This window comes from Balaenoptera borealis (assembly GCF_965194805.1).
Source record: "Balaenoptera borealis genome assembly, chromosome: 21".
In the NCBI taxonomy this organism is placed as follows: Eukaryota; Metazoa; Chordata; class Mammalia; order Artiodactyla; family Balaenopteridae; genus Balaenoptera; species Balaenoptera borealis.
Window position 1 is genome coordinate 8,742,455 of NC_138880.1, and position 26,619 is coordinate 8,769,073.

Genomic DNA, 26,619 nt, shown 5'->3' on the forward strand with positions numbered 1-26,619 from the left:
AAGCTTCTTAAAATGAAGAATTAATCATTTCTGACTGCACTTTAAATAGAAAACAAGCTGGGCCAAGACAATTAGAAAGAATGGCACTGAGCAGCTTGTGTTGCACCCATTCTTCCCAGATATGTAATTAAAAATTACAAAATAATAATACCAAGATGTAAAATAAAAGTAAGAAAGTCCAATAAAGATCTCATTTCCCCCCAAAGATTTCTCATTTTATGGTTTTCTTAGGAAAAATCATTATTAAACCTAAGACTCTTTCAAACATCATTTTGCTGCTCCTGCTTTGCAGAGTGTCCTAAGCATATGTCTTCTCTGCCTGCTGGGAAACTCAGGACTGACTGAACACAGCAGGATACGTCCCAAGAGTAGTAGCCTCTCTCTTGTACTCTCGACTGGGAGAAAGAATGAAGGCTCAGATTCAACAAACACTTGGGGCAAGAGAATGGAGGTGGACACTGAAAGAGGAAGCGGTTAATCAGGGACTGAATGTTGGTCTCCCCATTCCTCTGAGTAAGAAAAGCAAGGAGAGCTTCTCTGGAGTTCTGCAGCTACACAATCACTGAGCAGTACTTCATGAGGTAAGATCATAGCATTTCCTTCTGCAAAGACAGTGGCAATGAAAGAGCAGATGTATTTCTGCTCAGTTATTAAGTGAAGAGTCAGCAGCAAGTCTGAAGTGAACAAAATTGATAATATCTTTCTAGTCCTTCATGGAAACAAACACAAAGATAAAATCTGGCAGCCTGGCCTTTTGCCTCCCTTTTTGTTCTTGGCTGTGGCAGTAGGCTGGCTGGAAAACACCTCCCAGCATTTGGTTCAGGGTGGAGCAGGCATACATCACTTTCATGTCTTATCTTCTAACTCCTTTCTTTAGTCTCAAAACCAAAAGGTACAAAGGTTTGTTATTGCTGGGATTCTAGGCAGTGAGTGGCCTTGGAGATTAATGGGAATAAGATTGTCCGTGAGGCATGAAAGGGGATAGGTCTAAAGAATAGAGACCAGGGCTTCCCTGGTGGCGCAGTGGTTGAGAGTCTGCCTGCCAATGCAGGGGACACAGGTTCGAGCCCTGGTGTGGGAAGATCCCACATGCCGCGGAGCGGCTGGGCCTGTGAGCCACAATTACTGAGCCTGCGCGTCTGGAGCCTGTGCTCCGCAACAAGAGAGGCCGCGATAGTGAGAGGCCCGCGCACCGCGATGAAGAGTGGCCCCCGCTTGCCACAACTAGAGAAAGCCCTCGCACAGAAACGAAGACCCAACACAGCCATAAATAAATAAATAAATTAAAAAAAAAATCATTTAAAAAAAAAAAAAAGGGACTTTCCAAAGTCTTTTTAAAAAAGAATAGAGACCAGAGTAAAAATACAAATTATAAAAAATAAAATAGGAAAGCACAGAAAAATAGTAGCTGAATAACCAAAGGGAAAGAAAAAGGAGGGAACCGGTTATAGGCTGAATTGTTTCCCCCAAAATTTATATGTTGAATCTCAACCCCTAGTGCCTTAGAATGTCACTGTATTTGGAGAAAGGGTACTTAAAGTGATGATTAAGGTAAAATGAGGCCGTGTGGATGGGCCCTAATCCAATATAGCTGGTATCCTTATAAGAATAAAAGATTAGGACACAGATTCACAAAATGGGAAGACCTTCTGAAGATACAGAGAGAAGGTGCCCATCTACAGCCAAGTGAAGAGGCCTCAGAAGAAACCAACCCTGTTGACACCTTGGTCTTGAATTTCTAGCCTCCAGGATTGAGAGAAAATAAGTTTCTGTTGTTCAAGCCACCCAGACTGTCAGAACCAGAAAATAAAAAATAAAATCCTCCAAGGATAAATAGAATAGAGGAAAGTTGCAGATAGCTAGAAATCCATAAGAAAATAAGATGGAAATAAATGAATATTAGGATGCAAGTAATAAAGGAGGGAGGAAAATGAGGGGGGCAGGAATCAAAGGACATGGTGGCATTTCTTGCTGAATTTCTGGGGAAAAGAGGAAATGAGACCTGGAAGACTAATAGGCATAGAATAAACAAATACAACAAGAGAAAGCGCACATCAGGTTTTATGTGTGCATGACTGAGGTAAAATTTGAATGTTTAGTTAAACTTCCTCACTTTTTCAAACACCAACCACAGGGAAAGCCTTGCAGTTCTTCCCAGAAACTTAGATTATTTGGGGAAATAAATAGATGCATGGGATAATCTTGATTATATATAAGAAGAATTTCAAATAAGGAATAACAGTGGGGGAAATGCCATAAGATTCTTATTTCTAAAAGAACAGATTGATCCATAGGTTGAGCAGGTAATTAAGAATTCCGTTAACGATGTCGTTAATCAGATTCATTTTCTGGTCCTATTGGAGCTCTACAGAAGTGTTTCTGGTGGTTTGCTCAATAAAATGTCACAGAAACTGTGCAAGAATGCCTGATATGGAGAGGCTCAGAAGTCAAGTGCTGAGAAGTGGAAAAAATGTGCGACAGATTTTTTGCAGATGTTCTCAGATCAAATTATGGTGTTGAAAAATTGTATAGTATGTTCAGTAGAGCATCTGAGATGAAAAGACAGTTCAGTGGTTTTGTAATCTAGATAAAAAAAGAATCGTGGAGCCGTGCTTATGTAGGGTGTAATTCACAGGTTCAGAAGTGTCAATGTTGGAGGTGATGGCAAGGAAGCATTTGACTTTTTGAATAACTTTCACATAAATTTACATATAAAAACCTGGATAATATCAATAGATCTGCCTGATTCCTTATTTTCTATATCTATTGAGTAAGCACTTAGGTTTTGTATTTTGTCTATTTATCAACCAGTACATGTTCTATACACAGGAAATGCTGAAAACATTGAGTAGATGGAAGAAAATATCCTAAGAATCATAGAATTTCAGAGTGTGGAACAAAACTAGGCATCATTTAGCTTATGTCCTTTAATTTACATTCCCATAAGACTGAGGTTCTGAGATCTAAGTGATTTTTTTTTAATGTAAGCCTGTATTTATTCACATGTAATATCATTTATTTTATGAATGGCAGCCTCTAGCCTAGATTTTACTTTCTTGAGCAGTTGACATCTAAGTGATTTGAACAAAGTCAGCTGGAGACAATGGTGGATCAAGAGTAGGACACAAACTGTGCATCTCCCAGGTTTCTGGACTTTTGAGATCTTTGAAAAAAGATGCCAAATGTTCCAATGAACATATTTGTTATTGTTTTGAAAAGAAAATAATCCCTTCGTAGACTATCCCTGATAAGAAGATATATTTAGATATAAATCTGGGACATTACAGGATATACCAAAAATGTTACAAGCCTTTATTTGGGGGGATATCATTCCCTCGCTTGTTCAATAAATCCTTACTGAGCACCTACTATGGGCCAGGGACTGTGCTAGGAACTAGGGAAATGGCAGTGAGCAAAAGAGTCAAAACTCTCTACCCTTATGGAATTCATATATTCATGTGGGGAGCACTAAAAACAAGAAAAATATATGGAACATCAGATGTAATAGCGCTGTTGAGAAGAATGAATTGGGAAGAGATAGAGAGTACAGGGGTAGGTTAAAATGACCTGATCAGATCAAGCCTCACAGAGAAAGTGATATTTATGCAAAGGTTTGAAAGAGAAAAGTGAGTGTGAGCATTGCAGCTAAAACAAGCAGTTCTGTGGAGCTGCGGAGGTATTAGGGTTAGGGTTAGGGTTGTATCATTTCGGAGGCTAAATAATCAAGATCAGTGGCCAATATTTATTACATTAAGGAGGTAATAGGGGTAAATGCCACTTGACTTTTCACTGTGTAAGGTGAAAATATTCTCAGGGGCCAAATGACCTTTCAGACTATCCTGACATATACAATCTGGCCCGGCAAAGTGAGTACATTTCATGAGCTGGTTGGTTGAAGATGGTGAAAGGAAACCTTTGATGAATTCAGTCAATAACTGGTTTTCTTTCATGTCAGTTTTTATCTGTGGACACAGTAAGACTGTTTGGGTTAAGAAATCTAAATTGGGATACTACTTTCTGACAGAAGTATGATGGATTTATTCACTGTGTCACAGCCAGAAGCATAACCCTTCTGCGGAAATGAACAATTTAGCATTTCCAGGTCACAGAAGACCGTGAAGATGATACGTCAGGCATGTTTAGTATAAATGAAAATCTTACCGAAGAGTGACATGTCAACAGGGCTTGAAATGACTCTTTTCCTTAGAAAGCAAACCTAAGAAATGGTCTTTCCCAAACATTAAATTTTTCTGCTATGGCAACCTTTACAACAACTTGATATGTGAAAAAAATTGAGAACCCAGTGCAGATACATATGAAAAGCAAACAAAAAGAGTCTCTTCTTTATATATATACACTTACTTCTTGGTTCCTGTACTTTAAAATGCATTAAAGTATGATTCATTTTACACATGTAAAATTACGTATCACTTACTAAATATGCAACTGTTGAAAATACTGAAGCTATCTTCACTATTGAGATGGTCCGCACAAACCTATTAGAGGGGCTTCTCTGGCGGTCCAGTGGCTGGGACTCCGCACTTCCACTGCAGGGGGCGCGGGTTCGATCCCTGGTCGGCTGGCTGGTCAGGGAACTAGGATCCCGCAAGCCACGTGGCACGGCCAAAAACAAACAAACAAAAACCTATTAGAGTTTTCTGGAACCCTTCACAGGCTACATACGGAAAGGGAACAGGTTAGACATAAATACTGAAGTCAAAATAGGGGCAAAGCAGGGAGATGCGCAGCCATAACAGATGGAAATGTTTTTGAGCACCTAAGGCATGAGAGTAGTGATTTGGCAAAATACTCTACTTTTGGATATACCTGAAAGTTAGATCCACAATAAGACTGACACCAAGAAGTGGTTTTCTTTCAAATAACAATGCAGTAACCCAGCTTTGTAAGCATTTTCTCTACTTGCTTAAGAAAGAACTTCCATTTAAAACCCAGAGTTGTTGTGTGTAAAGCTCTAACATTAGACATAGGGATTCAAATCTTAACTCTCATACTTACATCTGTGACTTTGACCTCTCTGTCCATTTGTCCTCCTGTTTCCCTTTAGGATTGTTGTAAATTTAAATGACATAACACACAAAAGTGCTTTAAACAGCGTTTAGTACAGTGGAAAGACTCATGTATATTAGGTATCATTATAATGTTCCAGTGGTTCCTGGAATAGAAAAGTGGAAATTGGAAATACAGGACCAGACTCTAATTTGTTGCTTGATTCATCCTGGTGTGATGTAAAGCACAGGCTTTACAGTTAGACCTGGCTTCTAACCCCAGCTCCACCTCTTAGTAGACAGTGTGACACAGTAAATTCTTTATTTGCTTTCAGCTTCAGTTTCCTCATCTGTAAAGTAGCACACCGATGCAGTCCTTACAGGGGTGTGAAAAAGTGACAAGGATTAAATGCCAATGCTCAGTAAGGAATGGCATTCCTCATATTTACCTTATCGATGTTTAATGTCATATCAGATTTTTATTGTATATAGTTATGATATCAAGAATCAAATCATATCCTGTTTCATATTAAGATCTGTAAAATATTTTTAAAGCATAAAAATAAAAATACATGGGATTTCTTAGCAGCAAAGACCCTGGGAAGAATCTAGTTCAATCTTTTTATTTTACAAGCAAATGAACTGAAACTAAGCATAGGCACGTGTGTTGTTTCTGAAGTCACACGGTTAGTTCGTAGCAGATCTAAGAGCACACGCCTGCAACTAGCAGACCAGAGCTGTTACAGGTTTCTCCCATACGTACATTCCTAACAAGGCTTCTAACACATCGAAACTTTATTGCAATTGCCTATCATTTAATCTAAATAGTGAAGATCTTTGTACTTTCAAATGCAAATACTTTCACACTTCGTTTCTTCACCTCCTGTGGCTACAGATTTAAGAATATTAGATTTGCTTTAGGATAAATATTTTGGTTTTCAGGCAAATACTTTAATGATACATCTCCATGTGTCGCCTGCTAGGTTAGGGTGAGGATGTAGTAAGGGAGATATGAGAAAGGGTGTGATAGATTGTAAGCAGTGTCCATTTTCCCTTTGGCAGGAGAATTGAGGATCGGTGTCTCATTTATTATATGGCAAATACCATGAGATTTTAAAAATATCTTGGAGTTAAGTACAACATAATCATCACTCTATTTCTGGAGCCAAGATGAGAGAATGGATTATAAATTGCAGCCCGAGGTATTTGCATTGAATACATGGATCTTGGCACTGAAATAGTCATGAGATGCAATAATATATTCAGTTCATCAACTGGCTATACAGTTTCTGTAGCATCTCCTTGTTTATTTAAATAATAAGTCTGTGTCTGAGACCAATAACTTCTCAGTTCACTCAACTCAGTGAAAGAAAAAAAAAAAGAGAGACAAGACTAGTTTGCTTGATAATTCCCACCACCTCTCCTCACCCAGTAGACATTGATGTATTTCAGTCAAAATGAATGGGAATCAAAACTCCCGGTGTGGAGTGGACGGGAGGCGGAGCCGGGGGAGCTGCTCTCTAGCTCCCCCTGGCCCTCGGCCCACCTGCTCGAGGGGGAGGAGTTCCCGCCGCTCTTCGGCATCGGAACTTACCGTGATGGCTGTGACCGAAAATCTGCAGCAAGCCCTGGGGTCATGGCCCGGGAGCACCCGGAGGAGGACGGCTGTGTGGAGCCACCAGAGTGGTGGTGCCTCCCTCAGGACTTTAGGACCCGCCGTGGACCCTGACATACTTACATTCTCAGGACTCAGGGACTCAGCTGGGCCTGCTCCTAATGGTACCCGCTGCCTCACAGAGCACTCTAGTCCGAAGTACACGCAGCCCCCAAATCCAGCCCACTGGTCAGATCCAAGCCACGGCCCTCCAAGGGGCCCAGGACCCCCTAGGGACGGAGAGGACCCTGATGAGACTGAGGCATCTTCAGAAGAGTCAGGAGTGGACCAGGAACTCCCCAGAGAGAATGAGGCTGGCTACCAGGAGGATGGGAAGCCTTCTTTTCTTTCCAGTCCATCTGCTTGTAACTTCCAGGGAACCCCTGGAATCCCTGAAGGGCCTCCTTCTGAGGGAGGAGACAGCTCTTCTAGCAACTTTTGCCACCATTGTACCTCTCCAGCTTTGGGGGAAGACGCAGAGTTGGAAGAGGAATATGATGAGGGGGAACCTCTTAAGTTTCCCAGTGGTTCGTCACGTGTGCCCAGTGGAAAGAAACCTGCACCCCGGAGACGACAGCACCGTGTTCCAGCCGAGGAGGGAACTCGGGAGGGTGGACGCAGAGATCCCAGATCCCCTGGTCGACATCGGCTGGGTCGGAAACGGAGTCGGGCAGATAAGCGCAGAGGACTGGGAGTGTGGGGGTGGAGGAACTGCGTCAGCGTGGACGGGCAGGCTGCCGGCGGCTGACGGAACTGCTGGTATTAGTGGGGCAGTACGTGGAAACTCGTGGCCATCTCATCCATGCACGCAGGCAGCTGAAAGGCAGCGATCTGGACCTTTTTTTGGGTCTGGGTGGGAGTCTGGGCCAGGCGGCTGGGGGGCGGGGCCCAGGTGATGTCCCGATTTCCGAGCCAAGGGTTTTGCTATGGGGCAGGGCTGTTCACCTGTTTTAGGCTACTGGGTGCTTTGCTTTTCCTGGCTCTGGCCCTTTTATTGGGCTGGCTACAGTTGGGCTGGCGGTTTCTGGTGGGACTGCGTGACCGGTTAGGCCGGAGGGGTAAAGCCACCTGGCTCTTCTCTTGGCTGGCTTCTCCCACCTGGCAGCGGTGCCTGATTCTGCTGAGAGACAGCAGGCCGTGGCAGCAGCTGGTAAGAATAGTTCAGTGGGGTTGGCTGGAGTTGCCTTGGGTCGAGCAGAGGACCAATAGGCAGGGGAATGCACCTGTAGCTAGTGGCCGCTATGCCAGCCTGAAGAGGAAGTGGCTCGACTGTTGACCATGGCTGGGGTCCCTGAGGATGAGCTAAACCCTTTTCATGTGTTGGGGGTTGGAGCCACAGCATCGGATGTTGAACCGAAGAAGTCCTATAGGCAGCTGGCAGTGATGGTTCATCCTGACAAAAATAATCATCCCCGGCCTGAGGAGGCCTTCCAGGTTCTGCGGGCAGCTTGGGACATTGTCAGAAACCCTGAAAGGTGGAAGGAATATGAGACGAAGCGAATGACAGAGAATGAGCTGAGCCGGTCAGTGAATGAGTTTCTGTCCAAGCTGCAGGAGGACCTCAAAGAAGCAATGAATACTATGATGTGTGGCCGATGCCAGGGAAAGCATAGGAGGTTTGAAATGGACCGGGAACCTAGGAGTGCCAGATACTGTGCTGAGTGTAACAGGCTGCATCCTGCTGAGGAAGGAGACTTTGGGGCCGAGTCAAGCATGTTGGGCCTCAAGATCACCTACTTTGCGCTGATGGAGAGAAAGGTGTATGACATCACAGAGTGGGCTGGATGCCAGCGTGTGGGAATCTCCCCAGATACCCGCAGAGCCCCCTATCACATCTCATTTGGTTCACGGAGGCCAGGCACCAGTGGGCGGCAGAGAGCTACCCCAGGTGCCCCTCCTGCTGACCTTCAGGATTTCTTGAGCCAGGTCTTTCAAGTACCCCCAGGCCAGATGTCCAAAGGGAACTTCTTTGCAGCTCCTCAGCTGGGCCCTGGGACCACTGCAGCCTCCAAGCCCAACAGCACAGTACCCAAGGCAGAAGCCAAACCGAAGCGGTGGAAGAAAGTGAGGACGCCCTTCCAACGTTGACACCCCTCTCTTTCCTCAAATCAATGTCAGGGAGTCAAGAGGGCTGTGTAGAGCACAGGATGGAGTTTGATTTATTTTTAAATATTTAAAAAAGGTAAAATTTTAAGCTCAAATTGTTCACTCAGTACTTTTAGGAAGCCCTGGAACCACTGTCCCTCCTCCACCAGCACCCAGGAACTGAATCTTGTCTTCTGACAATACCAAAGAAATAGGGGGTGAATAGAACAAAGAACCTAAGGGCCTGGACCTGGGCTGGACCATATCTCCCATAGTAGTGTGGGAACTGGGTATTTCCCTGGGGTCTGTATCCCTTTGTCTTGTCTTTTGCTTCTAAAGCAGATGACACTTTCCCCCCTCTTTTTAAACGTGTCTGTATTATTTCTTGACCCATTTCAGGAGGGAGCCCCCTCCTTTGCCCCAATATACTAGTAAAAAGACAGAACAAGAAAGCATGTAACCCTAATTATAGGAGATACATAGAGTTCAGAGAGTGGGAACTCTCCCCTCGTGGGTAATCACCCAGCTTCATGCTTGTTGCTGCAGGGATGGCCAAAACTAATAATTTTTAAAAAACAGATTCACGCCTTCTGCCCTCCGGTGAGGGGGAAGGATAGAGGGGCTCCCGGCAGCCCCCTTATGAGCCAAGGGTTTGTATTTTTTTAAGTTTGTTCATATTTGTATGTACATATCTATTTAAAGCCAGGGGATTATCTTTCTATAAATACATAACTGGCAAAAAAAAAAAATTCCTGGTTTGAGTGTTGGTTAACTTACACTCTGTCTTGGGAATCTGTATATCTTAGAGATTCACTAAGGAACTGTGTATTTGAACCAGTGGATTTTATAAAGCACGGTGAATACTCAAAGTACTAGTATATTTCCCTCATATTCTCAGTCTAACAATACAAAGATAAGTCATACATACCGCAATCATATGTTATTGAAAAAACTGTCTTATATATACACTTAAAAAAATTTATTGAATGCTGATCATGTGTCAAATACTGTGTAATGTACTGTATTAAGTGACAGGTATATTTACAAATGTATTTTATCAAAAGAGGGAGAAAAGAAAGAGCACGGAAGCATTATTCAGCTATTCAATTATTATAAAATATGTAAACAAATATTTGTCGTGAATTGGTTTTCCTCTGTCCTGCTTCAAGATAGGAAAAGAAATTGAGAGAAACTCTAAAAGAAGTTACTCCCAGGGTTCATGTTCTAGGTTCATAGGTAGGTTTATTTTACTCCTGACTATTAACTGGCATAAGGTGAATTAAGCATCTCTTAGATACCAGGAATAAACTTCTCATCAGAAAAATTTATCAAGCCATAGAATTGTTGTTTGTGGAAAACATTCAAAGTCCCATTTCTGGAGTCCTTTAAAGAGAAAAATGAACAAGGCGATGGTGCCTTATTATAAATAACTTAGGCTCTGACTTTGTCCAGCTTTTTGTTCTATAAAGAGCCTAGTGCATTTTGGGGGCTTAATAAATTTTGAATTATAAGTAACATTCTTACACAGCCTCTGGGGATGGACTCTCAGTCCTAATAAGACTTTTCCAACCCTAATTTTCATGATTTGCTGTTGTGTAGGTAACAGTCATGAATTCAACAAGATCTATAAATGCAAAGTATTTTGTATTCAAAGTATTTTGTAGTCTCAATATGTCAAAGATAAGATTTCATTGAAAGTCGCATTAGAATGAACACTATTGAGTACCTCTAAAATGTGGATCGAAGGACGACCTATAGAATTTCATATAAGGTGAGCATTGTGTGAAGTGCTAACCCAGGTTAATTTTAAGCTGAGATTGATTGGGAAATAAGATGAAATAGAAATGGGAAGAAAGATCATTATCCAAAATGAAAGGTGCTGGAGGATTTATGGCGGCACAAAAGCAGAAAGCACCAGGACTAGTGAATTAGGTAAAAGTTCAGTATACATCAAACTTTAGACAATATATGAAAGAGCATAATGTGTATATATGGTGGTGAGATGTGAGGTACGTGTGTGCGGGGGGGATGAGGATTCAGAGAAATTGAAGTAGAGGTAAGGTTAATGCATCTTTTGGACTAATGTAGTCATAATGTAACTGATGCAAAGAGAGAGTAGGTCATAAATCGCTTCAAGGGAATCAGAGGGCAATAGGGGTCCTGGAATGACCCTCTGAATAATAGTTTCAGAGCATCTGCTGTACAATATGGTTAGAACCTTTTGAAGCCCCATTGTATAACTCACTTGTCACTTGGCTTGAGGAAGAGATGACAGATCTGCCAGGAATATTAAGGAAGCCTTTTTTCCCCCCCAGGGAACAGAACAAGCCAGCTGCTCTTGTTGTATCGATATTTTAGCAAATGCATTGATCTTAGCATTCTGAACATACCTGGGATTTTGATATTCATATATAATATGCTGAGGGAAAATACTGCCCTAGCACCTAGAAAAGTACTCTGAAGAGACAAGATGAAACCTGGCAGATGGATTTACTTAGCAAGAAATCATTTTAAAGATTAAGAAATACCTTGTTTTATTTCCTGTGATATGCTTCATTATCTTTTCTCTAAGTTGTCCTTCACCTCATGTAATTAATTCAGAAATTTGACCTTCTCAACCTGTGTGAAAGAATAAGATTGCTAAGGCACCACTGGTAAGAAAATCCAGGGTTTGGAGAAGTAGAGGTTGTACCTCAGACACTCTCCTTCAACATACCCACCTGCCACATACACAGCCACTTCCTCCCCTGCCACACACAGGCCTTCATCTCTAAGAGTAAGCCATTTACACTTAAAGGTGCCCAAAGACCCCTGGAGTTGCCTTAGCCCTCATCTAAGCACTGCTTCTTTTAGTATCTCTATTTTCCAATCAATTGGAGAGATTTTCTTAAAATTATACCTGATTATGTCACTAATTTCCTTAAAAAACACTTGGTGTCTACTCAATGCTTTTAGTCACTTAATATGGGTGTAAAAGTTTTACTGGCCTTTGCTCCTCGTCACCCTGCACTACCCTCCACGAACTCCATGATTGGTTTCGTGAGTCTGCTTGCCATTCCTGAACATGCCAGCCTTTTCCTAACAATTCTTGCCCCAGGATTGCTGCTTTTTCTGTGCAGAATTTCCTAAAGTTCGCCTTCCTCTCTTCTCTGTCAGATTAAATCCTACTCACCTGTTCTTCGTGGCTTAATTCAGTTGTCATCTCTTCTGGAAAGTCTCTCTGAAAAGTAGAGTTAGTGGTTCCCTTCTGTATGCAGTTACAATATTCTCTTCACTCCTGCTTTTGTGCTTGCCAGTTCAGTGCAGTGAGTCCTTATTGTTTTTTGTAGTGGTTTTTCTCTCAATGTTGTGAATTCATTAAATCAAGAAATATGGCTTACTTGTTTCTGAATCCTCAGGACCTAGCCTAGCTCTTGCTTATGGAAGATATCTGTTGAGTAGTTACTGATTGAGCACTGTTCCCCACCAAATGGGCTTATATTGGGGAGTCTCTGTTACTTTTCAGGTTTACCCTTTTTAACATGTATTCTCCCATATCAGTCCCAGACATCCAGTTTAAAAAATCTAGCCTGATTTTGCATCTATGTGGTCAATTCCAGAACTCCTTAAATTATGCATAACTTGTCTTATATGGCTTACAGGGCTCATACTCCAAATGATGTTAAATGATCCCTTTCATGCTGGAACCAAATTCCGCACTGTTTGCCTGTTGTTAGTGTCTTCTTTTCATACACCTCAAATGCCAACTATCTTGAGAACCTAATCTAAGACACCTTCCCCTTTATTCTCTAGAGGACACTCATTTGTTCATTAATGGGGGATTCTTCACTAAATGCCAAGCACACTAAATGTGCTAAATGCTAGGGATATAACAGGTTTCTGTCTTCTTTAAGCTTAGAGTCTAGGTGGGGTATAGAAAAGCTAAACAGGCAATGGCAATACAATGGGATACATGCTCATATACAAAAAGGAAGGACGGCTATGGGAGAACATGGGCAGGAAATTCACCAAGGCTTGGGGAAATAGTAAATACTTCTTGCAGGAAGTAATGTGTACACTGAGATTTGAAGACTAAGTCAGGGTTAGTTAAGTAAAGAAGTGGAAGAAGACCATTACAGCTAAAGGCAAGAGAACACATGGAAAGGCCATAGAACAAGGAACATGTGTAATTCCCATTTTGACAGAATACCAAGAGATGAGGCTTTAAAGCTAAGCTGGAGTAATCTTATACACTGTCTTATACTTCATATTAAAGCAGTTTGAGTATACCAAAGAAATATAAGAAACAATTTAAAAAATGTTAAAGCATAGATCTAATTAAATTTGTGTTTTAGAAAGATCAATGTGCCTGAAGTATGAGAAATGAGTAGAAGGCACAACTAAATGCTGGGAGACCAGCTAGGCGGTCACTTCTGCCATTTTGATGATAGATGAGGGCAAGTGAAACTGAGAACTTGAAGTGGAGAAGAAGGGAAGCAGAAAGATACGAGAAATACTTGTGAATCAACATGGTGCCCCCATGCCTGATTAAACATGAGGGAGGAGGAGAGGAAAGGCAAACTTGAGGATTCTGGAGTCAAGAATGACGACCAGGTACTGGCTTGGGCAACTATGCAGAGCGTGGCAGTGATGCCTACGCTAAAAAATGTAAGACTAGGTGACAGGGAAGATGATAAACTAGACTTCGGACATTTTGAAACTGAGGTGCCGGTGCGCAGTACCAATGAAGATTTGTGAGTCTACCACTCAAGGTGGGAAGAAACATGTATATGTATAGCTGATTCACTTTGTTATAAAGCAGAAACGAACACACCATTGTAAAGCAATTATACTCCAATAAAGATGTTAAAAAAAAAAGTCATTAGCACTTGGATATAATTGAATCATAGGAGTGAATGAGTTTACTGAAGAAGACAGAACCGTGAGACAAGAGAACCTAGAACAACATTGATGGGATGGAAGGAAAACAAGGAATCCTCCAGGAAGATGGGTGAGGAGGAGAACAGCCAGAAGCGTCTGAGACTGTGGAGTCTAATGGACCAACACGGATTCAAGAAGAAGGATGTGGTATCAAATGCTGCTGAGATGTCAAGAGAGATGAGGACTGAAAAATGTTCACTTCAATTAATTACAAGGAGGGCCTTGGTTTTAGTGGAGTGATGAGGATGGAAGTAAGTAAGACTGGATTAAATTGTGAATGGGAGGGGAGGAAGTGAAGATAGTGAGAAACAAACAAAAAAATTTTTTGAGTGTTGTTGTGAAGAAAAAGACAGAAAGCAGTTGTTGGTTTTCACAAGTTTTCTGGTTCGGGACCCTTCCAAGTTTTGACCACTTTAATTTTTCTCCCTGAACATTCTTCACATTTTTGTAGCTATTTAAATCATTGGTTTTAAACAAAACCACGAGTGCATCCAGTCTAGGGAGGGATTGGAGGTTTCCACGTAAAGCCCCAAAGGCACCATTTCAAGTGTCTTTTTAGCAATACAACTGTTTTCTAAAAAATCTCATGAATAATTCTAATATATTAAAAATAGATTAACTCTAAGCTGCTCTGATTTAAGTGGGTATGGAGAGCCTGGAGCCCTATACTCAGTTCCCTTACCTGGTTTTCCAAGGTGGCCCCTTGCAGGCATTTCTAAAGAATCTTACCAATCCAGAGAACGAGGCCAGGGCAGGAAATGGGAGAATGATGAAGGTGAGGGAACTGCTGAGCCTGTGTGGATGGCTTGGTACGTTGCCTCCCAGCCTCTCCAAGGATGCCAAAGCGTGTCAGCAGATGATATCTGAATGGTGTCCCTGTTTTAACAAAATATAAGCTATGTGAGGTCTTATCGAAATGACAGCAGCATAAATAATAGAAAATAATAGATATTTGTGCAGCACAGAGTGTATGAAAGAGCTTCCCAAAGTGGATGGAGTATTCAGGACCTCTTTCTGTTTCTAACTGTTGGCTGGCAGCAGAGAAAAATCAAACTACTGGGTAAATGAATGCAGCCCTGAATACACAGAAAGGGACAAAAATCACCTTGTACTGGAATAATAGCATATATGATGTCCTTAAATAGCTTATACCCTTCCCGCCAAACACAGAAAAGCCCAGAAGGAAAAAGGAGAAAATAAATCACGTTACCCTTTAGCAACTCTTTAGTGTAGATACTGTTATCTTCATCTTACAGAGGAAAGAACTGAGGTTCAAAGAAATTGAATGGCACGTCCCAAGTCACAGAACAGGTAAGGGGAGAAGCTAGGATTTTTCCCACATAATTTCCAAAATGTTCTCATTACAACAGTAGTTTTCAAAATCAACATTCTTCAAAAATGTGACCAAGTACTTATCATAAGGAGAGCTGCCTTTCCTTATGCTTACTCTTCACAGTAAGCCATACAACTAGTACTTTTCAGGGTCCCCTTGTACTTGTTGATCAAAACTTGGGTCAGCTTAAGATTGCCATTTTTTATCATGGAATTTTTTCTAGTGAGCAGGAAGACCAAGGTGATGGCCACAAGGTAAAATATGAGGAGCTAATCAGAAGAGTGCCTTCACCACATCCAACTCAAAGCTAAGAATTCCAAAGTCACTGCCTCTGTTTCTACCATTAGAACGTTTAAAAATTCTTGACTTTTCAGCTATTGTCCCTTTTAGAAATGCAAAGGTCCCTCAGTGAATTCAGTTAATTCATCTTTTGTTTAGAAGTTAATTATCTGTAATCTTCTATTGAGAACTGCAGCAGAATTATCCAAACCAAGAACTATGCCTCCATTCCTGTAGTGATGGCAGATGGGAGGTTTGGAAGGGAGCTGCCCTGTTACTATTTAAAAAAACAAACAAACCTGAAATTCACATGTGAGCAATGCATTAAAACACCTGGCCCTGTTACCATGGCAAATTTAGGGTGGCCTCCCTACTTTTCCACATATTTCCTCTCAAAGTGCTCCTTTATGGCTATTCGCCTGAAAAAGCCCTCTCAATGACCATTTTAACTGGATTTTGTTAGGGTGAAAATCTTGGAAGTTGGCTTCACATGTACTAAATGTCCTAGGAATGCTTCTGGTCCTCAGTTATCTTTTTTTTTTTTTTAAACATCTTTATTGGAGTATAATTGCTTTACAATGGTGTGTTAGTTTCTGCTTTATAACAAAGTGAATCAGCTACACATATACATATATCCCCATAACTCCTCCCTCTTGTGTCTCCCTCGCACCCTCCCTATCCCACCCCTCTAGGTGGTCACAAAGCACCAAGCTGATCTCCCTGTGCTATGCGGCTGCTTCCCACTAGCTATCTATTTTACGTTTGGTAGTGTATATATGTCCATGCTACTCTCTCACTTTGTCCCATCTTACTCTTCCCCCTCCCTGTATCCTCAAGTCCATTGTCTAGTAGGTCTGCATCTTTATTCCCGTCTTGCCCCTAGGTTCTTCTGACCTTTTTTTTTTTTTAGATTCTATATATATGTGTTAGCATACGGTATTTGTTTTTCTCTTTCTGACTTACTTCACTCTGTTTGACAAACTCTAGGTCCACCCACCTTACTACAAATAACTCAGTTTTGTTCCTTTTTATGGCTGAGTAATATTTCATTGTATAAATGTGCCACATCTTCTTTATCCATTCATCTGTTGCTGGACACTTAGGTTGCTTCCATGTCCTGGCTATTGTAAATTGAGCTGCAATGAACATTTTGGTACATGACTCTTTTTGAATTATGGTTTTCTCAGGGTATATGCCCAGTAGTGGGATTGCTGGGTCATAAGGTAGTTCTATTTTTAGTTTTTTAAGGAACCTCCATACTGGCTATATCAATTTACATTCCCACCAACAGTGCAAGAGAGTTCCCTTTTCGCCACACCCTCTCCAGCATTTATTGTTTGTAGATTTTTTGATGATGGCCATTCTGACTGGTGTGAGATGTTATCTCATTGTAGTTTTGATTTGCATTTCTCTAATGATTAATGATCTTCAGCATTCTTTCATGTGTTAGTTAGCAATCTGTATATCTTCTTTGGAGAAATGTCTATTTAGGTCATTGATTCTTCCAATGTTGATTCTTCCAATGTTGATTCTTCCAATCCAAGAACATGGTATATCTCTCCATCTATTTGTATCATCTTTAATTTCTTTCATCAGTGTCTTATAATTTTCTGCATACAGGTCTTTTGTCTCCTTAGGTAGGTTTATTCCTAGATATTTTATTCTTTTTGTTGCAATGGTAAATGGGTTCTTAATTTCCCTTTCAGATTTTTCATCATTAGTGTATAGGAATACAAGACATTTCTGTGCATTAATTTTGTATCCTGCTACTTAACCAAATTCATTGATTAGCTCTAGTAGCTTTCTGGTAGCATCTTTAGGATTCTCTATGTATAGTATCATGTCATCTGCAAACAGTGACAGCGTTACTTCTTCTTTTCTGATTTGGATTCCTTTTATTTCTTTTTCTTCTCTGATTGCTGTGGCTAAAACTTCCAAGATTATGTTGAATAATAGTGGTGAGAGTGGGCAACCTTGTCTTGTTCCTGATCTTAGTGGAAATGGTTTCAGTTTTTCACCATTGAGGACAATGTTGGCTGTGGGTTTGTCATATATGGCCTTTATTATGTTGAGGAAAGTTCCCTCTATGCCTACTTTCTGGAGGGTTTTTATCATAAATGGGTGTTGAATTTTGTCAAAAGCTTTCTCTGCATCTGTTGAGATGATCATATGGTTTTTCTCTTTCAATTTGTTAATATGGTGTATCACATTGATTGATTTGCATATATTGAAGAATCCTTGCATTCCTGGGATAAACCCCACTTGATCATAGTGTATGATCCTTTTAATGTGTTGTTGGATTCTGTTTGCTAGTATTTTGTTGAGGATTTTTGCATCTATGTTCATCAGTGATATTGGCCTGTAGTTTTCCTTCTTTGTGACATCTTTGTCTGGTTTTGGTATCAGAGTGATTGTGGCCTCGTAGAATGAGTTTGGGAGTGTTCCTCCCACTGATATATTTTGGAAGAGTTTGAGAAGGATAGGTGTTAGCTCTTCTCTAAATGTTTGATAGAATTCATCTGTGAAGCCATCTGGTCCTGGGCTTTTGTTTGTTGGAAGATTTTTAATCACAGTTTCAAGTTCAGTGCTTGTGACTGGTCTGTTCATATTTTCTATTTCTTCCTGGTTCAGTCTCAGAAGGTTGTGCATTTCTAAGAATTTGTCCATTTCTTCCAGGTTGTCCATTTTATTGGCATATAGTTGCTTGTAGTAATCTCTCATGATCCTTTGTATTTCTGCAGTGTCAGTTGTTACTTCTCCTTTTTCATTTCTAATTCTGTTGATTTGAGTCTTCTCCCATTTTTTCTTGATGACTCTGGCTAATGGTTTATCAATTTTGTTTATCTTCTCCAAGAACCAGCTTTTAGTTTTATTGACCTTTGCTATCGTTTCCTTCATTTCTTTTTCATTTATTTGTGATCTGATCTTTATGATTTCTTTCCTTCTGCTAACTTTGGGGGTTTTTTGTTCTTCTTTCTCTAATTGCTTTAGGTGTAAGGTTAGGTTGTTTACTTGAGATGTTTCTTGTTTCTTGAGGTAGGATTGTATTGCTATAAACTTCCCTCTTAGAACTGCTTTTGCTGCATCCCATAGGTTTTGGGTCGTTGCATTTTCACTGTCATTTGTTACTAGGTATTTTTTGAGTTCCTCTTTGATTTCTTCAGTGATATCTTAGTTATTAAGTAGTGTGTTGTTTAGCCTCCATGTGTTTGTATTTCTTACAGATTTTTTCCTGTAATTGATATCTAGTCATATAGCGTTGTGGTCGGAAAAGATACTTGATACAATTTCAATTTTCTTAAATTTACAAAGGCTTGATTTGTGACCCAAGATATGATTTATCCTGGAGAATGTTCCATGAGCACTTGTGAAGAATGTGTATTCTGTTGTTTTTGGATGCAATGTCCTATAAATATCAATTAAGTCCATCTAGTTTAATGTATCATTTAAAGCTTGTGTTTCCTTATTTATTTTCATTTTGGATGATCTGTCCATTGGTGATAGTGGGGTGTTAAAGTCCCCTACTATGATTGTGTTACTGTCGATTTCCCCTTTTATGGCTGTTAGTATTTGCCTTATGTATTGAGGTGCTCCTATGTTGGATGCATAAATATTTACAATTGTTATATCTTCTTCTTGGATTGATCCCTTGATCATTATGTAGTGTCCTTCTTTGTCTCTTGTAATAGTCTTTGTTTTAAAGTCTATTTTGTCTGATATGAGAATTGCTACTCCAGCTTTCTTTTGATTTCCATTTGCATGGAATATCTTTTTCCATCCCCTCACTTTCAGTCTGTATGTGTCCCTAGGTCTGAAGTGGGTCTCTTGTAGACAGCATATATACGGGTCTTGTTTTTGTATCCATTCAGCCAGTCTGTGTCTTTTGGTTGGAGCATTTAATCCATTTACATTTAAGGTAATTATTGATATGTATGTTCCTATTACCATTTTCTTAATTGTTTTGGGTTTATTATTGTAGGTCTTTTCCTTCTCTTGTGTTTCCTGCCTAGAGAAGTTCCTTTACCATTTGTTGTAAAACTGGTTTGGTGGTGCTGAATTCTCTCAGCTTTTGCTTGTCTGTAAAGGTTTTAATTTCTCCGTCAAATCTGAATGAGATCCTTGCTGGGTAGAGTAATCTTGGTTGTAGTTTTTTCTCCTTCATCACTTTAAATATGTCCTGCCACTCCCTTCTGGCTTCCAGAGTTTCTGCTGAAAGATCAGCTGTTAACCTTATGGGGATTCCCTTATGTGTTATTTGTTGTTTTTCCCTTGCTGCTTTTAATATTTGTTCTTTGAATTTAATTTTTGATAGTTTGATTAATACGTGTCTTGGCATGTTTCTTCTTGGATTTATCCTGTATGGGACTCTCTGTGCTTCCTGGACTTGATTAACTATTTCCTTTCCCATATTAGGGAAATTTTCAACTATAATCTCTTCAAATATTTCCTCAGTCCCTTTCTTTTTCTCTTCTTCTTCTGGGACCCCTATAATACGAATGTTGGTGTGTTTAATGTTGTCCCAGAGGTCTCTGAGACTGTCCTCAATTCTTTTCATTCTTTTTTCTTTATTCTGCTCTTCAGTAGTTATTTCCACTATTTTATCTTCCAGGTCACGTATCCGTTCTTCTGCCTCAGTTATTCTGCTATTGACCACTTCTAGAGAATTTTTAATTTCATTTATTGTGTTGTTCATCACTGTTTGTTTGCTCTTTAGTTCTTCTAGGTCATTGTTAAACGTTTCTTTTATTTTCTCCATTCTATTTCCAAGACTTTGGATCATCTTTACTATCATTATTCTGAATTCTTTTTCAGGTAGACTGCCTATTTCCTCTTCATTTGTTAGGTCTGGTGGGTTTCTGCCTTGCTCCTTCATATGCTGTGTGTTTCTCTGTCTTCTCACTTTGCTTAACTTACTGTGTTTGGGGTCTCCTTTGTGCGGGCTGCGGGTTCATAGTTTCTGCTGTTTTTGGTGTTTATCCCCAGTGGCTAAGGTTGGTTCAGTGGGTTGTGTAGGCTTCCTGGTGGAGGGGTCTAGTGCCTGTGTTCTGGTCGATGAGTCTGGATCTTGTCTTTCTGGTGGGTAGGTCCATATCTGGCAGTGTGTTTTGGGTTGTCTGTGGCCTTATTATGATTTTAGGCAGCCTCTGTGCTAATGGATCGGGTTGTGTTCCTGTCTTGCTAGTTTTTTGGCATAGGGTGTCCAGCACTGTAGCTTGCTGGTCGTTGAGTGAAGCTGGGTCTTAGCGTTGAGATGGAGATCTCTGGAGATTTTCGCTGTTTGATATTACATGGAGCTGGGAGGTCTCTTGTGGACCAGTGTCCTGAACTTGGCTCTCCCACCTCAGAGGCACAGCCCTGACGCCTTGCTGGAGCACCAAGAGTCTGTCATCCACAAGGCTCAGAATAAAAGGGAGAAAAAATAGAAAGAAAGAAAGAAAGAAGAAGATAAAATAAAATAAAGTAAAATAACATAAAATAAAGTTATTAAAATAAAAAATAAAAAATAATTATTAAGAAAAAATTATTTTTAAGTAATTATTAAAAAAAAAGACAGACAGAACCCTAGGACAAATGATAAAAGCAAAGCTATACAGACAAAATCACACACAGAAGCATACACATACACACTCACAAAAAGAGAAAAAGGGAAAACAATATATATATCGTTGCTCCCAAAGTCCACCTCCTGAATTTGGGATGCTTCGTTGTCTATTCAGGTATTCAACAGATGCAGGTACATCAAGTTGTTTGTGGAGCTTTAATCTGCTGCTTCTGAGGCTGCTGGGAGAAATTTCCCTTTCTCTTCTTTGTTCGTACAGCTCCCGGGGTTCAGCTTTGGATTTGGACCCGCCTCTGCGTGTAGGTTGCCTGAGGGCGTCTGTTCTTCGCTCACACAGGACGGGGTTAAAGGAGCAGCTGATTCAGGGGCTCTGACTCACTCAGGCCGGGTGGAGGGAGGGATACAGGATGCGGGGCGAGCCTGCAGCGGCAGAGGCCAGCGTGACGTTGCACCAGCCCGATGCACGCCATGCGTTCTCCCGGGGAAGTTGTCCCCGGATCACGGGAGCCTGGCTGTGGTGGGCTGCACAGGCTCCCGGGAGGGGCGGTGTGGAGAGTGACCTGTGCTCGCACACAGGCTTCTTGGTGGCGACAGCAGCAGCCTTAGCGTCTCATGCCCGTCTCTGGGGTCCGCGCTGATAGCCGCGGCTCGCGCCCGTCTCTGGAGCTCCTTTAAGCAGCGCTCTGAAGCCCCTCTCCTTGCGCACCAGGAAACAAAGAGGCAAGAAAAATTCTCTTGCCTCTTCGGCAGCTGCAGACCTTTTCCCGGACTCCCTCCCGGCTAGCTGTGGCGCACTAGCCCCTTCAGGCTGTGTTCACGCCGCCACCCCCAGTCCTCTCCCTGCGATCTGACAGAAGCCCGACCCTCAGCTCCCAGCCCCCGCCCGCCCCGGCGGCTGAGCAGACAAGCCTCTCGGGCTGGTGAGTGCTGCTCGGCGCCAAGCCTCTGTGTGGGAACCTCTCCGCTTTGCCCTCCGCACCCCTGTGGCTGCGCTCTCCTCCGTGGCTCCGAAGCTTCCCCCCTCCGCCACCCGCAGTCTCCGCCCGCGAAGGGGCTTCCTAGTGTGTGGAAACCTTTCCTCCTTCACAGCTCCCTCCCACTGGTGCAGGGACCGTCCCTATTCTTTTCTCTCGTTTTTTCTTTTTTCTTTTGCCCTATCCGGGTACGTGGGGAGTTTCTTGCCTTTTCGGAGGTGTGAGGTCTTCTGCCAGTGTTCAGTGGGTGTTCTGTAGGAGTTGTTCCACGTGTAGATGTATTTCTGATGTATCTGTGGGGAGGAAGGTGATCTCCACGTCTTACTCTTCCGCCATCTTGAAGCTCCTCCTCCAGTTATCTCTTAAGGGAAGATTTATGTTAGTGCCTCAGGGGCCCTAACCGCTGTCCAAGGTTCTGATACACATTTCTTGGAAAGCCATGAATGTTAAACATCTCAGGAAATTGTGCCCTAATGGCCACTCAGCTGAGATTAAATGTTTTCATCTAAGTTCCTTCTCTTGCAGTATCTTTCTATTTAGTATTTTACTTGAGTTGTTATTGAGACATGCTATCCTAACGAGGAGGATTTCTTTTACTTTAAATCAAGTGATTCTCAGCAGGGGTAATTTGGCAATGTCTGGAAACATTTTTGGTCACCAAAAATGGAGGTGGGAGGGACCTGCAGGAGTACTACTGGTGTCCTAGTAGATGAGGCTAGAAAACTGCAAAATGTTCTGAAATGCACAAGACAGACCCCACAACAAAGCATTATGCAGCCCAAAATGCTGATTTTGCTAAGGTTGAGAAACTTTGCTTTAAATGAATCTTCAGAGAATGCGACATTACTGCTCTTCTTCTTCTACCATGGTAAGGCAGCTGGGTTCTGATGTCACACAAAAAAAGCTTCTAAAGAAAGGAGAATTGTGGTTAAAAGTTGAAGCTTTGAGCCAGACAGACACGGATTTTACTCCTAGATGTGTTACTTAGCTGTGTGATCTTAAATAAGTTATGTAACCTCTCTACAATTCAGTCTTCTCAGGTGTAAAATTAGCAGTGGATTTTATTGGATTACTATGAAGAATCAGTAAATGCATACAAAGTGCTTGGCACAGATGCTACTAAACACAAGCATGTGTTGGCAATGATGATTGTTATTCTCCAGTGAGAGTTGTATCAACTCTCAGTTCAATACACTCAGACCAGACAGAACTAAATCTTGATATAAATCAGACCCAGAAGCATAAACCAAAGGACATCCTTCAGTCCATTTTCTAGTATTAACTATTTCTTAGCCCACTATGGCTGCCATAAGCCCTTTCTTTTGTAAAAGGAGAATATGAGGATGAGAGTAGGATGACCAACATAACTAGTTGCTAACATTTATTCATTCATTTGTCAAGTCTGCCTGGGCTTGTGGTAGGAGGAAAGTCTGGATGTGTAGATTGGAGATGAAGGTGAAACAAAGATGACTAAGACTTGATTTCTAATAAAAGACTGAAGGGACTGATTTAGAATGGGAGAACTAAGGCATGGCCATAGAGGAGCTTGACACAAAGTAGAAAAATGATAGAGCACCAGGGAGATGAAGCCAAACTGCTTTATGGCAGTTCTGAGAAGAGACTACTTCTGTGTGGAGAAAATTCGGGTTGTCAATTTCCTGAACAGCAAACACCCTTTATTCTCCACCAATCCTTTCTTACCAAGCTTAAGGGAATTTTTAAAATTCTAAACCGAGTGATTAATTAAACTGATTCCTGGAGCCCTCCCCTCTTCCCTCCAGCTTTGGTGGTAATTAATCATGGCCATTCCTGGCTTTTAATAGCATTACATTTGTGCTTTACTATATTATTTTGGTTGTCTCTTAGAAACTCAATTGTGTCAGCATACAACAATGCAGACAATAGGTTCAGAAATGTAAATTAACCTTGATTCACTCCATCTCTGAAAGGGAGCTCCTGAGTCTTTCAGGAGAATGCTTCCCATCACTGAATGTGAAGTTATCCATTTCCAGTGTGGTGTCTGTCTGGAGATTTTCACAGTGTTTTCAATAGGAGGCCAGATTATTTGGGCCAAGAGAAACATGTACTTGAGTAATAGTGGACCATTTCCCTATTTAAATAGGCTTTAAGAGCTTCAGGCCAAAGGGCAAAAACATCAAACAGAGAATATCACAAGGGTCTTGAATTCACTAATATAATTTATGTTGAAAAATATCACACATTTTAAGCCCTCTTTCAAAATGAAGTGTTAAGTTTCTTGTTTAAGATGGTGATATTGCCATTCTCAATTCCCTTGAAATTCTTATGAAAATTTGGAGAGAGAAAAACACACACACACACAAACACACGTGCAGGCACATACACCAAATCAACTACTGTAACTGTATGCAATTTCCCAACATTCAGAAGGTTTATGCTGACAAAAAGAGACTTATGGTTGGTGACAGGGGCTGATACACACATGAAGTAGAGCAAACGTTCTTTCCTGAAGAACTTTAAGGCAGCATCTTGTTCCTCCTCCACGTTTTGAATAAGAGACCCAAGGTCTGCAACAACAGAAAACTTTCAGGCTACCCCCTATAGTGTATTTATTACAAAATAGAAAGACAGGAAGTAGAAGGGGCTTGTAGAACACTGAGTTTGAGGAGTCATAATTCCAACAAGTAAACCGTGGGGTGGGGTGGAGACAGGAGGAGCCCTGGTGCAGGCTGGGGACTATACCTACTCGTGTATTTCATCTCTTCCACACATTAAAGAAGCATGAAGCTGGGTGATGGCGGCTCAAATCAATCCTGTTGTGCCCGTGGAGAGAATATCTTGGAGTCATAAGATATAAGCTAGTAGCCGGGCATTGTAATTTGTCCTCCAGCTGTATACCTGAAAAGGGAATTCCACTCACGTCCAAGGGTACACATGCCATCTGTTCTGTTTAGTATGTCCATCCATTATCCACACGGCATAAAATGAATTATAGGCTTTTGGATCGATTGAGAAAAGCTGACTTTTCCCCTCGGTAAACAAAAAAAGGGCCGTTCTCCCCATGCATAAGTGGATTCCTCATAACCAGGGAAATGGGTCAGCAAACCACATTAAAGATTAAAAATCAATAACAGTGATAATATAAAGCAACCTTTCCTTTGATAGAAGGCAAGTCTCCTTCATCAATGCTATAACTCCCGTCCCCTTCTGTATCTCCCTGTCTCTTGTTCACTGGGATATTTTCCAGCCCAACCAAGAGAATACTAGCTTTTCTTTCTTTCTTTCCTTCCCTAATTATGTTATTTTTCTCCCTAGTTGAGAAGCTGGCCACCAGTAATGAGCTTAATATATCCTCCATTGTAAGATAGGTACAGTAGTAGGATGTGTTTACAATAATAGGACTGGTTACAGGATAGTTTCAAGTATTGAAAGTGATGAGGCAGGCAAAGCACTTACTGCAGTGCCTCCACTGCAGTAATTTTAGAAACACCCCATACAGAAAAACCTAGAAAATTCTATGACCCAAACATTCTAATTTGGGACCAGTCACACACGTGGCCCTGCCAATAGACTCCTGGCCTGCATTCAGTGAGAAACAGAAAAATCCGGGCCCAAAGGCAACTCCATAGCAGGGGCAAAACATGCATCCAGGAGGCGGGGCGTCACCTTGACCACTGCTTACAGGTGTTATGTTCCACTTGACTGTGTCCTTTCTGTTCAGCTGTCAACCCTCCTGTTCCCTCATTACAGGAAACTGGGCTTGCTGCTTTCCTTCAGAAACCGAAGTAGAAACTAGCCTACATGGTCCACAAGAACGTTAGTCACCTGATCACTGGGAGCTAGGAACTGATTCTCTAGCAATCTGTGCTGGCGAACAAGCTGAACGGGCTCTTCCTTGACCCTTAAATGACCATCTAATTGGGAGAATTTCTCTATCTGCTACTGTGGCAGATTGCTGCTTTGATACGTGAATGTATAGTCTCTGTCTTCTACTACCGAGCTATATCAGGGCAGTGCTACCTGCTCTAAACCTCAGTGGTTTAACACATAGAAGGTCATTTCTCACTTGCTTCAGGTCCAAAGCATGTGTTCCCAATCAGTGGGCAACTCTCTTCGTAGCAGCTGTTTAGAAACCCAGCTTCCTTCCATCTTCAGCAAGTGGCCTCCATGCATGTGTACGTCAACCCAGAGGAGCGGGACAGAGCAGGGAGTCTTTGATGGACCAGGCGTCCAATAGCAGACATTACTTCCGTTCACATTTCCCTTGCTAGAACTTGGCCACATGACCACACCTAACAAGGCAGTCTGGGGAATGTAATCTAGTTGTGTGACCATAAGAGAGGGGATGGTCAGTCTTCAGGGCCGGGTCAAGCCACTCCACGAGGCCTGCTGACAAACACAGTCTAGAGAGAGCTCTCCTCAATCCTGAATAAGCATCTTGGACACACACTTTTGCAATAAAGCTTATGGGAAAATACTTTGAATCCAGAAAATTTACAACCAGTCTTAAGACTCTGTGGGGCATCCCACCTCTGAAAATTATTTAATCCAGGAAATAGAAAAATATGATTCATAAGATCATCCTCCATGAGCTGGAAGGTATGATCTCTTTGGAGCAGCTGTGGAAGCCATGGACAGAAGGCTGAGAATGAGGCAGTGCTGTAAACAGACAGTCCTGTAAGAAATGATGCCTCATAGAAAACATTGCATCTTGATGTTTCACATTAATATGTATGATAAATATTTTCCTAAGTTTTTCAATACATTTTCACAGCTTTTGATGGCTTATATTATACATCAAAATATTCAAGACTGAGACTTGTATCATT

General features: G+C 41.5%; 1 pseudogene across 1 annotated transcript; it reads left to right on the forward strand.

The window, feature by feature from the left end:
• The first annotated feature begins 1,348 nt into the window (after nucleotides 1–1,348).
• Nucleotides 1,349–9,183, forward strand: LOC309619619 (dnaJ homolog subfamily C member 14 pseudogene; annotated as a pseudogene). Its single transcript has one exon. The product of its transcript is annotated as a dnaJ homolog subfamily C member 14 pseudogene (transcript).
• The last annotated feature ends 17,436 nt before the right edge of the window (nucleotides 9,184–26,619 follow it).